The 16,188-nt window shown below is 40.8% G+C and overlaps 1 long non-coding RNA gene across 5 annotated transcripts in view; it reads right to left on the bottom strand.

Annotated features, from left to right (window-relative positions):
- The window catches only part of LOC127480295 (uncharacterized), a 68,319-nt gene that overhangs the window by 31,541 nt on the left and 20,590 nt on the right, over window positions 1-16,188 (bottom strand). For 4 of the 5 annotated variants that reach the window (XR_007907829.1, XR_007907827.1, XR_007907825.1 and 1 more), the window contains exon 3: window positions 11,220-11,432. This is a non-coding gene — a long non-coding RNA (uncharacterized LOC127480295). Of the gene's footprint in view, window positions 1-815; window positions 883-4,055; window positions 4,154-4,800; window positions 4,925-11,219; window positions 11,433-16,188 lie in introns of all 5 variants that reach the window. The other variant, XR_007907828.1, reaches the window with a different exon arrangement.

Raw genomic sequence — 16,188 nt, 5'->3', positions numbered from 1 at the left:
CTTTTATCTCAAGTTGTGAGGGCTTTGGGGTTGTATCTAAGCCAAACCATGTATTTGTTGCAGGATGGGGCTCTTCAGTATGAGGAAGATAATGTAAGGGTTTTGGCATTGGGTCCATAGGTCAGAAGAAAATGTTGTCTGCAGATCAACCAGTTCCTTTTCTTTTTTTTTCCCCCTATGTATTCATTTTCCTCATAGACTTCATCTCCAAATACGTGCCTTGTTTACTCTTTGAGATCTTAGAGAATTTCAGCAAGGAGGTGACCAGGCCAGAAATAGGTTTCCCAAAAACACACATCTGAGGTTCTGCTCCCACTCATACACTTTGAGATGCTGAGTTCATAGAAAATAGAGCTGGAGGGGATCATCCAACACCTGACAGTATTCCCCTGATTTTTGATTTCTCTGTCATAGAATTACTTCAGTGATAGGTACTTTATCACCACTCAGTCAATTATCCCAACAGATAACTGTCCTTTCCTAAGTGACAAATACAGTCTAGCCATGAGAGAGACCGATTGCTTTCTTAGACATTATGTTTTGCTCAAATACAACTTAAATGTATTTATGCTTTTCATCTTGTTTCTTCTGTTTATTTCTGTTTCTGTTATGATTCGTTCACTATTTCCTTTTTTAACTTCACCTTTTTCCTACTACCTTACCTACCTACCTTCTACATTAAGTCACTCTCTTTCTTTTTTGTATTCTGAACTATGTGCTCATTGGTACCCTTGTATTTCTTTTCTTCTGTGTGTCTTTCCAAACACGTGAAAAATAAACTTTCATGTGCCATCAGCCTCACTACAGGGACTTACCTCTTATCATTTCCCAGGGGGGAGCTCAAATGCCACATTTTCATTCATTGCATCAGAACCACTTTTCCTAAACAATGAGAAATTAAACAGATGCATTCAAATTCAGGTCTAAAGGTGATGTTCTGGAGGTGTGACTGAAGAGCACAGCTAGCTATGGGAAGCACACGATATGCTCTGAACATGCATATGCAGGGGTAGGCATTATGTAGCCTCTAAAAAGGGAAAGCAGAACTCCTGGCAGTCATGGAAAACAGATGCCTTCTTCCTGCTGACTGTTATGGTGTTTCATGTACAAAGTGAGTTAGAACACAGGTCTGGACCTGGAGGTTCCAGAACACTAGATTAAGTGACTTTGTCTCAAATTTATGCCAGGGAGTACCATCCAAAAGAGTTAAGGTGGAGCATCACCACAGGCAGAAAATTGTTTTACTTTTGTTCCCTCAAGCCAGGCCCACTGCAATATTGTAATGTACATGTAGTACATAAGTACAGTACTGACCCTGGGGCACTGAAGGCTGCTTGGTCTAACAGGTGTTTGGGGATCTCAAGATAATCTCCAAAATTCAGTGCAGCTCAAGATGCAGTCTTTCTTAAAAAACAATTGTTTCAACTTATTCTTATAATTTTTGACAGAAAATTATCAGAGGTGACTACCCCTGCTATGACAGGAAGCAGTATGATAAATATAGAGGAGGACTAAGGAAAGCTTATTCCACACTTAACAGCAGAAAACAAGTTTGTTTTCCAGCACGTCTGTTTCATAGCACATTGTTGCTGCAATATAAATGTTTTGAGCTGCAATATTTTCCTATCTGTGTTGACCAGGGTCTGTGCCTGAAAGTGCTGAGTGCCCTGGTCTGCAGCAAGACTATTGTGGTCACCTGATACAGGAGCAGTTTGTGTTAGCACTGAGGATCCGCAGCAAAGAGATCAGACTGTGCCTCTCCATGGAAAGTCCGAACATAAAGCAGGGAAACTAAACTTGGTCTTGGGAGACAGAGGTTCTTTGTCCCCTGCATGATCTCAGACAACATATTTCCTCTCTCCAAGCCTCATTTTTTCCTCAAAATGGGGACTGACAGCTTCCTGTCTTCTCTCTCTGAGCTTGTCACTCTTTTGGATAGTGGCTGTTCCTGATTATGGGTAGGTCTGATGACTGTGAGTCTGACCTCCAGAAGGCCTCTGGACACTTCTATATTATATTTGATAATGAAACGTCCTGTCTTAAACAATCAAGACAAAAAAAGTAAGTCAGACCAGAGGAAACTGGCTCAGCACAAAATGGCAGCCTCAATGCAGTGAAGTCAGAGCCATTAGCTATTGACTACTATAGAAATACTGAAACTGCATCAGTGATTTCTTTTTTTAATTGCTATTTAGGGATTTAAATGAGATTTTTAAAAAAAAGAAAGACAGAATGTTTAGTCTACAATCACTCTTTGCTGCCAATACAGGCTATCATATAAATTACTTAGACACTTTTAAAAATACATTATTTACTCAATAACCCATAATGGGTCCAGAGCTCCTTTTACACACTATTATAGAAGTATATAATTGCTGAATTTTCAAATGGATATTTCTTCTAGGCAATAGTCTGTAATGGCTCCTTCAAAGCTCTTAGGCTTTTATCATATGAAGGCCTAAGTAGAAAATGTTTAGTTCACCGATCATTGACCTAATAGAAAGCAACAGCTTTTCTGGAACAACTATTGTCTGTTAGGGCACATGATGCATGAATGACATTTAAAAAAATTCTTGGAAGTATGTGCTAGTGAAGAATTACTGTTCATGTGCAAAGCAAATACTGTTGATGAGATCCTCAGAGTTCTTTTGTTTGGTTCTGCTTGGTTTAGTTTTTTAGCTTCTGTGCAAGCCCAAGAGCAAAAGAAAACAGTTGGTTTTGTGTATGAAATGCGAACTCAGTCTAGGACCCATTTGGATCAATGAGAGACATTTCAATTTTCTCAGAGGTCATTCAGCTCAATTAAAAGTTGTCTCAAATGAAAACACAATGTAAGAAGCTGAATTCTGAAATCAGCGAAGTAAGGGAATGCTGAAATGGGGCAAATCACATTTCTTATAATCATGCAGAATACTGAAAAACCTGCAGGCCCATCCTGAGCTTGATCTAGAACAGAAATAGGCAACTTGACACTTTTTCAGCACTATTGCTATGAATCTCACAATTACTAAACTGCTGTTCTCTACTTATATTTAGCTTTGAAGTCTGCTGTTTCCATTTCAGACGTAAAGAAAGGTTCAGGTTCCTAAAAGCTTGGTGTAAGAAAACACATTTTCTGTCCCTACACTCTTTGGGCAGTAAAGTCCTTGGCAGTACTGCCAAATAAATGTCAGCTAGGTCTAAGTGCAGGACTAGTGAGACTGAATGTGAGCTGGGAGCAGTCAGGCAGAGACCCTCAGAGAGGCTGAAGGACACCTCCAGCTCTGAGCCTGATGGACCAAGGGAGAGGTCCTTGCTGTGTGGCACAACCCCCTCACAGACTTGGGGCCAACAGGACATGCAGCTCAGCAAAGGAGGCTACTGAATAGCCAGGTCAGGAGCTGGGTGTGATCTTAACACCGTGTGCCATCAAACCAGAACAACTATCCCAGCACAGTGCTGTTTTGTATGTGATCTGACAGCAGAAGCTCTCCCATGCCTTTTATCATTGGATTTCTCCAGCCTCATAAGGCTGCCTGGGACTCCCAGTATTCTGGCATGATTAACACAAAAAAATACAGTTGCTGGCAATTCTAATAGTTCCTTCTGTTTGATGCATCTGATCGAAGAGAAACTGAAATCACAGACCAATATGCACCCAGGCTGCACCAGTTAGCCTCATCATGCAAATGAGACACACTTGCAGGTGAACTTATTAGAGATCAAATAGGTTTAGGCACTGCAGATAATGAAGGCAGAGCGCTTATGTTGCAACAGTCAGAGGTAGAATTTAATCATGTTGTTGATACCTACAGCAGCAGCGAACAAACACAGAAACAGCCACAAAAATAAAATTGTTAGAATGAAAGGAATGTATAAACCAGACAAATAATAAGAATAAAAAAAAGACCCAAACCAAGGAGCATAGCGGTTTCAAGAAGGAAAAATTTGCACGTTAGATCTGGAAAGACTTGGAGCCCTGCTTCTTTCAGCTGAGCGCTGGATAAGTGGGGGTTGCAAGGAGAAGCTGATGGGGTGTCACTGTCTGTTCCAGGAGAGAAATGGCTCCTACGTACCTGTGGAGATGGTCCTGCAAGGGGAGAGGGGAATGCCAAGCAGCACGATGCTTAAAATCAACGATGGGTAAAACATAGTCCATACTGGAAAGTGACATCTAATAGGAAAGAATTAAGAAAGAAACAGAAACAGCTTCCTGGGGTGGAATTTATAACAGAAGTTACACAACTGACAGGCTAGATTAGCAATTTGGTAGACATTAAGAGTAAATAAATTCTGCAGAGGCATTAGCCCCTTCTGTCTCAAAAAACCTTTCACATGTTCTCACCATCCTTTATGCAAACATCTGGCAAGACTTTGAGCAGGCCCACTAAAGTTTGCCTGTTTTAAGGAGCAAAGAAGAGAATCAGCAGGTGAAACCTGCAAAAGGGAAACATTTGGATTCTTTTTGGCAGACAGAAATGCATTAAAATACCGCTTGGTGTTTCTTCTAATACCAGTTGGTAGTAGAAGAGCTCCAAAGATGTCAACAGGAAGCCCTAGAGGTTAGAGGGAATGATGTAACCATGTGTGACATAATGCTTGTTGTAGAGATTTCCTGGAACTGATTAGTGCCATTCATGATAACAGCAGCCAGCAAGAGTGTGAGGACTGGGTGAAGGCCCAGGCAGCATTCAGGCGGTGGATATTTTTCTTTCTCTTTTAACACCATGTCTGGTCTCATTGTTTCAGATGCATAATAGAATAACTGTGTGGTATTCTCATGCAGCTTCATCTGGGAAGACTTGGAAGCAGCACACTCACCAGCAATGCGCAGCTACTCCCACACAAAGGGTCACAGAGAGAGAACTGCAGAGGTGGAAGGATAACGAATACTCCAGGCTCCTCCTTCCTCCAGAATATCTTCCCCTCCATTCCTCTCTTATTCCTAGAGGTATAAGGTGCATTTAGGTCATCCTCATCAGGATATTGTTTTATGCCTAGCCTATACACAAACACTAAGAATTGCCATCTATATTTAACGGGAGGCCTCTGATCTGTGTGAGTGGGTGGAAACTCATAGTGAGTGACATGGACACTGACAATGGCACACAAACTCCACAACACTCTTAAAACTTTTAATTGCATTTTAAAGTAATGTAACGAGGCAATGTTTAATGAGTACTTTGTTTAAGAAATTCTGACTTTATAAGCTAATTAAAGAGAAGGGAGGGTTACTGCACTAGGGCAAGAAACCCAGGCTGCTGAATGTCTTTACTACAGCAACATGTAGTTCAAATTCAGTTGGCAGCCTTGCAAATCTCCAGCCAGCCAGCATGAATGATTACTTTTTTTTTGACGGGCAAATAAATTATTATTATCATCATGATTATGTTAATAGAAAAAGTAAAGGATAGGCAAGTACTTTTTTTGTCAGGGCTGGTAAATTTTCATGACACTTTTTGCAAAGCTGTCATATGGCTGGGTTAGATGAAACTGGAAGACTTTATGTGCGTAACATTTAACTTTAAACATTCTTCATGGAAACTTACATGGCACATAATTTACATATTCAATACCAGTGACAATTTACTTCTCCCATCTGAGCAGGGCTTTCAACTATGCCACTTGAACTAAATTAATAAACAGTAATTAGAGAATGTTGTGCGAGCGAGCTGTTGATGTTGAGAAGATTCTAATCAACACCTTCTTTTAAGGGCCAATTAAAGCTGAATGTATGCAATATAAACATCTTCTTGTATTTAGACATGAACTGGCGAACAAGGTAAAAAATAAAAATCAGAACAATTACAGCAGGTTAGATATGATCCAATGGAAGGATGAATCTTCATTAATTGTGAAAGCAGCAGTAATTTCTAAAAACCACTGGCCACCATTCCATGGTGAAGCACTGACAACTTAAGCAAGTTAATTCTGACCAGGATAAACCTTAATGCTTTCATTGTCAGGCTTTTCTCTGAAAGCAGCTCTGTAGCTGCCTCCAATTTCCAGTGCAGTATTCACCTGTCTGTAAGACAACCTGGCATCCAAAGTGAGTCCAGAGCCGCAGTAGAAAGAAGGCTTCTCTGGGGGGAGGCAGTAAAGGCGAGTGTAGCCATCCCATTACTGCTGCCTCATAGCAGAGAGAGAGGCTCCCTGGCAGTTGATCTGGGGAAGGATTTGCACAGTGCAGTCCCCACCAGTACTGCTAGTGGGAATACAAACACAAGAATGAGCCTGAGTGAGAGGTAAAGCTGCCCCAAATTGTCTGCAATCTATTACTGAGGAACAGGAGCAGTTATGCCAGAAGAGCTAATGAACTTGTATGTGAGAAGCCCTTCACCCCACCAGAAAGATAAGGTGGTTTATTCCTGAAAGGTGAATTTAAGACAACCCTTGTTTCCAAAATTTGGAAAGACAGAGAAAGGCCATCTTTGATTTAAACAGAGAGGATCCTTAGTGTACCAAAGGGAGCCTGCCAGTAGAAAGCCAGACTTGTGTATCACCATTATGAACTGTCAGAAAGTTAAAAATAAGCATAACTTCATCCAACCCACAGCTCACTGCTTCCTAAAGCACATCTTAAAAAAAAAAAAATCATCTAAGCTGATGCAATGAAGCACATGCAAAATTTGTCTTCCAAGTTAGAAGATACAACAGGCTAATAAAGGTAAGGGAAACATCTGTTCCAATACTGCACCAGTATCATTTGGAGAAAATGACTGCATCACTTATGGCCGTTTGGTATCCAGAAATACTACCACAGTAATAGGATGTTGTCACCTCAGGCTCTACTGAAATCTACAGGAATTTTACTTGTTTAAGAATATAGGATTAGGCACATGATCAGTGTTTCTTCCCTTTGAAAATAAACATTTCCACTTACCATTTCTATACCGGTGTGAGATCATTATCTTGTGACAGTATTTTGTTCCACTGGCATTATCTCCTAATTAGCTATTTAAAAATATATGTAAGGGGGTGGAGGTGGCGAGTGGACTTGTAAACCTGACAGGTCTGATATGTTCTTACAAGCTCTGCTAATCCCAACCATTGAAAATATATTAGTAAAACCAAATTAGCACTTTAAAGAACAACACAGCAAAAGCCTTGTGTCTTGAACACCAGGAATTCAACGTGCAGCAGAAGGGTTCTTGCACCCAGAGCAAAGCCCTTGGGCAGGGGAGAGGAGCAGGAGCAGGGAGAAGTGGGGAGCAGCATGCCAAATGGGAAAATCAGCCCTGGGAAGAGAGCACCATTGAAAGGCTGACAACCTCTACAGTGTGGTCAGCCCTACATTACAGTAGTATCATCACCTAAGGTGTTTGGTGGAGGACTTGGGGGACTTCTGAAAAGCCAGGCACAGAGAAGTTTACCAGGGATGAAAAGATACAAGTAATACAGAGAGAAAACATCTAACAAACTGTGCTCAATATCCTCTGCACTGTCTCCATATCCTGAGAGATTATTGCATTTATAGGACAAAATCATAGAAGCTTTCTCCAAGATCCTTCATAATGTATGAGCAGGTCTGGAATCTCAGTTGTGGAATGGTAAGAACTAGGAAGATGGGTATTCTAGTATGCTGGCCTCATTTCTTCTCTCAAGAGGTAGGCTAAATTCCTAAAAAACACTCTTTGTAAAAAAAGAAACCAGGACACATATACACATGACGGGTCATTTTGGAGGTACTCAGACACATGCAGAAAGCACCCCCTTGGCAATAGTATTCTTCTAGCCAGCAGAGCTAAGAACTATGATTTGTTTTGAGTTGCTTTTAAACCTCAATTCAGTAAGTGTGTTGGTGATTTTCAGGGTGTTCCAAACAGTGGAAGGCAGCAAAGTAAATGTATAAAGAATACTGATAGTGTGAGACAGGCTCTCATCTACCATTTACTCCAATATCTGCAGTTTGATTCAATATGCAGCATGCAATATGACTTTTATTCTGATCAGATGGAATTTCTGGGCCTGAATCTGCTTGCAATAGCCATGATCCATCAACGACTTCACAGCAAGCAGGGAGGTACGAGGGAAAAACTGATGTAAGCAGGAAGGGAATAAATCCACATTAAAGTCCTCTGTAGATTTTTGGTTTCCACTGAAAGTTTTCTCTTGCCTAACATCACTTCATGGAATGATAGAATGATTTGGATTGGAAGGGACCTTAAACATCATCTAGTTCCAACCCGCCTGCAATAGGCAGGGGCATCTTTCACGAGACCAGGTTGCTCAAAGCCCCATCCAGCCTGGCTAATTTTGGTCCTTTTTTCACACCTCTTCAAGTCCACTTGGTGAATAAATTAAATTAAATTCCTCACTTGCTCTTGATAATTTTTAAATGCAAGCCAAGCCTCTTGGCTTATCATACCTGGATATCTACTTTTTAAAAAATGCTGTTGGATAATTTCTCTCTCTTTCATAGGCTGGTGCTTTGGCCCATATGCACCTTGTGCACTCCCTAAGGCTCATGCATAACTGCAATGGACGATTAGTCCAACTAAGTCTCCAGCAATTTCAATGGCTTATGCTAGAGTAGATGGGGTACAATATGTAATTTCAGCTTTTTTTGTAAGGGTTTTCAATCGTTCCATGAACTAAATCATTTTATCAGTTTCTCTCTCTATTTCTTTTTTTTTTTTTTAAATTTGTCCCATTAAACTACAGAACTGGAACATATTCATGAATAGTTTCTTTCTGCTTTAACTCAAGGAGTTCCTGACATAACAAAAACTGGTAATTAACTGGCTCGAAGACTTATACAATAGCCTCTTTAAATAAGTCCTAGTATGCGGCACTTGCAGCACTGGCTCCACGTTGCTGATACCACTGCAATGCACCCTCTGTTAAACAAGGTTTGCTGCTCTACCTCAGCAACAACTCTTGGCTCCTTTCTTCACTGCTCTCCTACTTGGAAACACCAAAGTCCTCCCATATTTGCTTGCATGGAAAAGGCTATTAAGGTCATCCACGATGGCTCCCTGTTCTCAACCCACTTGGCTCTGTAGCACTTCTTTAAACACTCCATTACCAAAGGGCCACTTGCTACCAGCACAAGGACCGAGTGGCGGGTCTCCAGAGGCTGGGCACAGCTTGGCCTCCCCTCCTACCTAGTGTCACAGCTGTTCTGTGCTGTTGGCACAGATTGGCAGTACCCACAACCTGTTCCTGCCCCACACCTACTCAGAGCAGGAAGGGTTCTTCCTGGTAGAAGAAACAGGCTTTGATTTTTCAGGTTTCACTCAGCAGTGTGTGATTTGGAGCTGCTGCTGCTTGTTGGCTCTAAGCATAGTCCGTTTTGCCTACTCATGCTTATCTCCCCTGGTTACAGTACATTCTGTTTCTGATGAAAATATTACACTGATGAGTGTTTGGCTCCACCATACTTTTATACTTCCTGCTAACTAGCTCGAGCCTTATTGTTGCAGTTCCTAATATTTTGCATCATTTGTAGAGCTTGCAATTTAGTTTGTAAATAGCACAAAAGAAAGTTTTAATATATATTTTCCCCCAGTGCTCCAGACAGATTGGTTGACTGTGGAACAATTACATACATATGTGCTAGCCTATATTTCTTGTAAAATCAAATCTTGTAAGGATGCCTCAGCCAGAACAAGCCATAAAGTTAGACAGGGAATGGAAAAAAACATCTCCAAATACGTACGGCTTAAGTTACAAAACTATAAAAAAAATAAAGCAAAATTGAAAAGGGCGAAGGAGACAAAATGTAAACACAAGTTTTTATACATTCTGTGTAATATAAAGTGAGTGTCATTTTGACATGCTGGTATCATGAGCTGCCAATGTAGTTCAGAAAAGAAAGATATCTCCAGAATTATGGCAATGTTGCTCTCTTACATTAAAGCTAGTTACAAGATCTATGTCTGCAGTTGCCCAGCCTAACCGCCTACTTGGAAACTAAGTAAGGAGAAATAATTTCCTAAATAATTGTATTTAAAGTGTCCAGAAAGATCATAAGTCTTCAGAACCACCTTTGGAAATGCAGCCCTTTTAGTGGGAGCTCACAACCACATCCCTCAATGCAATGAGTGCCTCACAGCAGCTGAAAGCCCCCCACACCTGCTGCACTCAGTCCTTCTGTAGGACGTCAATGAAGCAATTGTAGCACATCACTAAGTTGATTTTGTGCCTTTGAAAAATCTCCTCCTTAACACAAATACTCCATCACTGTCAGCTGAACACATTTAACTTTTGAATTAATGTTATTTTCCAGAGGTCAGACATGTGACAGCAACAAGAGTCTTTAGCCAAGCCATGTATTTCAGGTCTGCATCTGAATTTCCCCAGAGCCCAGTACCGTTTAAATGCAAGTAACTGGCTTTGGCTCATCGCTAATGCAAAACGTCTGTTCTCCAGACTCCTTCAGGGCTCTGTTCGTGGCTTCCTTTCCCACATAGGCGTGGGGAGACACATCTCCTCAGTGCCCTCTCCCACAGTACACACTGCTTAGCAGGTCAGCATCTAGGAATAACGGCAGCCATTTTCCTTCCTATTTTGTCCCCATCCCAAAGACTGCCAGGTGTTTCAGCAGAGCTTTAGATGGTAGCCACATAGTTTGTGAAGACTCATGTCTCCACCAAGGGCCACAGCTGCCAGGCTGCCCTGGCACCACTGGCGTGGTTGCTGGTCTGCCTTACACTCATGGGAGGTGGTGGAGTGGGGAAAAAGTTTTTGGAAGAGGCATAGCAGCTGCTCACTCACATGGGTGGACAGAGGAAGACAAAGTCACTCTCCACTCTGAGGATGGTCTATTTTATATTACATAGCAATTGTACAAAATACCAAACCAGCACTCTGTACGATGTTTTTTGGTGCTTATACAGATCTAGGGTGTCCAGAGGTATTTCAGGAAGCACTATTTCTGGAGGCACATGCAGCTCAAAGGTGCCTGGGCTCCGTCTTTGGTGGAAACAGTAAGGTCTGTCCCACCATCCCAATCCCTGCAACTCCAGCAGCCATTGGTTAGTTACAGTGTGCTTTGGGACAGGACTGGTCTGTACATGGTGCCACACTCCGGTCCCCGTGATAAGCAAAGTCACAGATTTCTGCAGTCCAGTTTCACAGCAAGGCTGCTCTCACCAAATTAACTATTAACAATACCAACTAATATTGCATAAACATTGACATTCATTTTCCCCATGCAATAATGTAATAAATCTCGCTCCACTGCTGTGAACTGCTGAGAGGGTTTGGGGGACATAGCCCCCCTTCTCCAGACCTACCTCCAGATGTACATGGCCAGCTCCTGTGACTTCTTTTTTATCTGTCTCTCAGCACAGGTCGGGTCCAGATCTTCCGACAGTTACATTTTATTTTCCAGCCTGCTTTGTAATTCAGATAGTGTTTTGGTTCACTTGGCCGGCACTGAGTATTTTCACCACACCCGTGTCTCTTCAGACAAACAACCTCTTTTCTAACCTCTGGCAGAGCTAAACCTAGTGAGTAAGAAGAAACAGTAGTTAAGGCATAATAAATAAAGCCACCCTGAAGAAATACCTACACAAAGCAAGATGAATGGGCATCATCTACCTGGACAGTGTTACTGCTAAACATGGGAGGAATAAATCAGACATGTCAGGAGCACTAGGATACCTGACAAACAGGTATCAAGAAACCGTAGTTGTATGTCTGCTTGTTTGGATCAAACACTTGTAATAGTTGTGGATTAATTTCCTTCCCATAGTCAAAACAATAAAATTCAGGCACCATTTTAATAATTTCCAAACCAGCACCAGATAAGCAGAATTGCATTAAAAAAAGTAAACACCCTGCCATAGAATTGGAGGATATGTAAGCGTTTGGGTTTTTTTCCTGTGTCTATAAAAGGGGGAGGGTTTTAGCAGCATGAATAGATTTCATTTTGTAAGTTGTGCTACAAAGCACTGATAAGGCCTCGGGAAAGCAGCAGAGATTGAGGCAGAGCAGGAAGAAATACCACCCATATTAGGAGACAGCCACTTACTTAGTTGCTCCCATTTAAATAAAGATGCCATTGTTCAGCCAGAAGAATGCACATATTCACAGGCCCTGTACAGAATAGCTCAGTGTATCTAGAACTCCAGAAGTGTCCAAATTACAGCCCCAGGGCCAAAACTGCCCTTAAGTCTTTCTGAAGAATGACCCTCTGCTTAATTAATCAGTGCTTTAACTGTGAGTGATCCCAGGACACCCTTTTCTCAGGCCTTTTTCTTAGCCCTCCTTGTTCAGAACAAACCTTTAAATGTTCTCTGAGTGATTTTTGACCATTTTTTTCCCCTTTCAAGGTTATTATTTCCTGTTTTACAGTGAAAGCTCATTAGAAACGAAGACCAGAATCTAGATGATCTCAGTTCAGTTTACTTGGATAGGAAATGACTGACTCAGGATGGAGAGACATTGGCTTCCTTTCAAGGCCTACCAAAAAAGATTAAGTCCATGGACTCCTAGAATACTGCTACTGCAATTTTCTTTCCATATACTATGTAAGAATTATAGCAGGGCTGTTGAGTTTGTACATGCTATTCTGTTAGTCATATTTGATCCCATCATCATAACTCCAGCTGTTGTGCATGGGATCTTACCAAAGTTTTTTTCCCATTCAATCTGCACAAGACAAGTTTGAATTTTCAGCACTAAGAACTCCTTCTTGCTGTCACAGTCTAGGTCGTCTGGATTCTCAAAAAGTTGTTTTTTTTTGTTTTCTGTCTGGAGTAGAACTGAGATTCGATGGTAACTAGAAATGCATGAAGCCAACAAAAGATGTTGTGCAAAATTTCTCTCCAGATTAGACTCTGCTTTGTCTATCTAGTTTTGATTATAAAATTCACCCTATTCTAACTGAAGGTAAACAGGGAAAGTCAAAAGATTTTGCTTGAAATGAAATTGGCAGCGTCTTTTTTTTTAAAACAGTGATCTTTACAGTGAAGACCAAATTAATTTTGACTATCTTTATAAAGTTGTAACAAAATATACAAACTAAAAAATGTCAAGGCTTTAAAAAAGTTACCATGAATGTTTTGAAAAGGTATAATGATAATATAATCTGCAGCTGGGGAAGCTGGAGCCATACTGTTTGATAGGCCCTATCTTATGATATCCAATATTAAGCTAAGTAAAATGATATGACCGGATGGCATAACTAAATTTAGTAGTCTGGTGAATTGCCACTCTACTAAATTTAGTCAGCCCATAATGGGCATTAGATATCTACAGCCCAAATGATAAAATCTGTCTTGCTTTTTTAGGCTCTCGGCGAATGCACAATATACTATCTTGCACTTTTAAGAAAGAACCAAATCTGCAAGGAAAACCATGGGAAGGGGGGAACCAGGACCTTAAGGAACACAGAAGGAATCAGCATGTGTAAATCCACACCCTCATGCTCATCATTACCCTGGCAGCAGGAGAAAGAGCAAGGGTGCTCCCCAGATATGTGACCTTGAAGGGAGGAGAGCTCTCTAGGTGCCCTAATCCTCCCCACTGTACAGCTGCTGCTCCAAATGTAACTTTGTGGGAAGAACAGTGGTTACAGGTGGGAGCTGGGCTCTCTGGGCCTTGCTGCTTCTACAGAATATATGCTGGCCGTGTTTTCTTACCATTCTTCTATATTTTCCATTCTGGCCTTTCTAATCCTGGTGGTAGACAGGGAAGTATATTTCTCCATAGATTTCTATGCATCTGTGAGCCAGCTTTATAGCTATGAAAACTGCTAAGTCACTTTTCTCAAAACCATATCTGAGGTGTTACTTATACAGTTCCTGCTGTTTAAGGGGATTTCTTCTCAGTCCATGTGTGCTGTGACCTCTCTACTGGTGTGAAACCATGTAGGACACATTTTTTTATTAAATGTGAAATATAATAAGGCTAGAAGCTTTTAAAAATTCTGTCATTAACAAGTAGAGAATAGAAATTGGACATGAAAAGTAATCACTGTAACATTATTCTGGCATCCTTAAAAAGAGTTGCATCCTTCTGTCCTCATATAAGAAGCTACTGAATGTCCCATGTTACTCAGTGATACTTCTTAATTACAGACAAGAAATAGTGTCCTTGTCCTCACTTCAGTCCCCAGTTCAGCAATATAGACACAGACATGATATTCGGCAGGTTCTACAGATCTAGTTTTGTGCTGAAGGTTTAATATCAATAAAAAGTGAGCTTTGATTCCCCTCCCTGCAATAGGCAAATTTAACCTGTCTGAAGTTCTGTATGCATCATTCTCTGCAAGAAGCAATTTTATTGATCATAGCTGGTTGTACATGTTCAACAGTCAGAGAGAGACTGGCTTTAAAGAATAACATATTTTAAAATAATCAGTATAGAAATTCCTCATTTCCTTAACCATTTACACTAAAATGGAACAAATAGATCCTTGGAAAAATGCTTTGTCCTTTTGTGGAGGAGCTTCTAAAATAGTAGTTAAGAGGTAGGTATGAAAATAAGATCATTACAGCTATTATCTGTATGTACTCGATCCATGTAGATACAGTGTTTTGGAAACAAGAGAAAGGAGATGAACAGGATCTCAAAATTCAGAGCATTTCTTTAATTTGTGACATTCCAGTTTTCAGTCAGAATTTGCCCTCTTGCAAGATTTTTAAATCTAAGTTCCAAATAAATGGTTGTGGCAAATGTGATCACTCTCTCTGAGTTCCCTCCTCAGAACTTTTGGAAAGGTTGGTCTTTTGACCCAGTTGCATTTGGAGGTTGTGTAGGGCTCAAACACACAGGATTATCACAGATATCACAAAGTGCACCCCTACCAATGCCCCCATTGAGGTGCCAGCCCACCCCCACCTCAGAGGGGCTGTCACAGAGGAAACCTATTAGACACCAGAGAATCCAATCACAGCAACTAAACACATTGGGAACCAGGGTGCCCTAGTTCTGCTGTTCACACAGTAACTTGTTTTTCTTTTTATAATTATGTCTTAATCATTCTTTATGCTGAAATAATCATAACATATTTACAGCCAGAATCTATTTTAATTTTTGTCTTCAGATCACTTTCTGTGTGGCCTCATACTGCCATTCTCAGCCCAAATGACACCCTTCCTATCAAAGCCAATTTGGATTTCTTTTCTCAGACACAAGTTTCCAAGGTATTTCTGTCAAATGATTTACTCAAGTTCAGATGTTGCAAATGGATCTGCTGGTGTAAAGAGGCAGAGCAGCAACTCTGGATCTGACCCAGCTTGTATTGGGTTTCTCATCACTGTATTTTGTAACTCTATAACGAAACCTCATTAGTGTAGCATGGCTTCATAACCCAACAGATGTGATGCTTGGCTTCATAACCCAACAGACGGGATGCTTTCCTGCTCACTCCAGTTGTGCTTCTTGCTTTTAGTACAGATGAATACTTACTGGCAGGTAACCACTAGCATCATTTTTCTTAACATCATTGGTTTTTTTGTGGCTGTTGCTTTTGCTTTTCTGATATGACTTTCCCCTTATCTGCCATGGGTAAATATTTGAAAAAATGCATTAGTTTCTCATAGCTCTTTAGAAGAGTTTCATCTAGATTTGTTCATTTACATGTATTCATGTTTTACAAGTTTCCCCCCCCCCCCATTTTTTAATCAAACCCCTGTTTTCACAAGGCCTCCACTTCTTCCTAATTGTCAGATCTTATTATTTTTGTTAAAGACTGACTTTTTTCTTTAAAAAAAAAAAGCAGCTCCACTGCTCATCCATTTTAAAATCATAATTAACTTCATCTCCTTCCTCATTTGCTAATGGGTCTATTTTCTCTCCAGTATTTCCTTTTCCCCTGGTACACTTATAAAGTCTCTCTTGTTTCTCTTATCCCCTTTGGCTAACTTTAACTCATTCTGCCTTAAGCTGGGGAAAGGGAGACCTTCACAACACAGTGCTCAGAACTTCCAGACCATTTTATACTTTCAAAGTCTTTTGCAGACATCAACTCATTAACTTTCGTAACATGCCAGTGAGATAGAGAAGCATTTATAGCTTTATTTTGATGCAGAAAAGGAAGGGGAGGTCCTGAATAATCGATGCTGACTGCAGAGGGGGCTGCTCCAGGGACCAAAACCCCTGTCCACATGCCCAGGCAAGTAGACAACTAAACCTGCTGGTGGGCACAACACCATCAGCAGCAAAGCTATAAAGTTGAGCTCAGGGAAGAGACTGAAAATTTTGCTTTCAGCTGCCTTTATATCAGTCTATTTTTTAGGTGAAGACTCCACAGAT

This window comes from Manacus candei, unplaced genomic scaffold (genome assembly GCF_025592945.1).
Source record: "Manacus candei isolate 608988 ecotype Guabito, Panama unplaced genomic scaffold, ASM2559294v1 h1tg000005l, whole genome shotgun sequence".
Lineage (NCBI taxonomy): Eukaryota > Metazoa > Chordata > Aves > Passeriformes > Pipridae > Manacus > Manacus candei.
The sequence above is the reverse complement of the archived record's forward strand: the minus strand, read 5'-3'. Positions and strand labels throughout refer to the sequence as shown.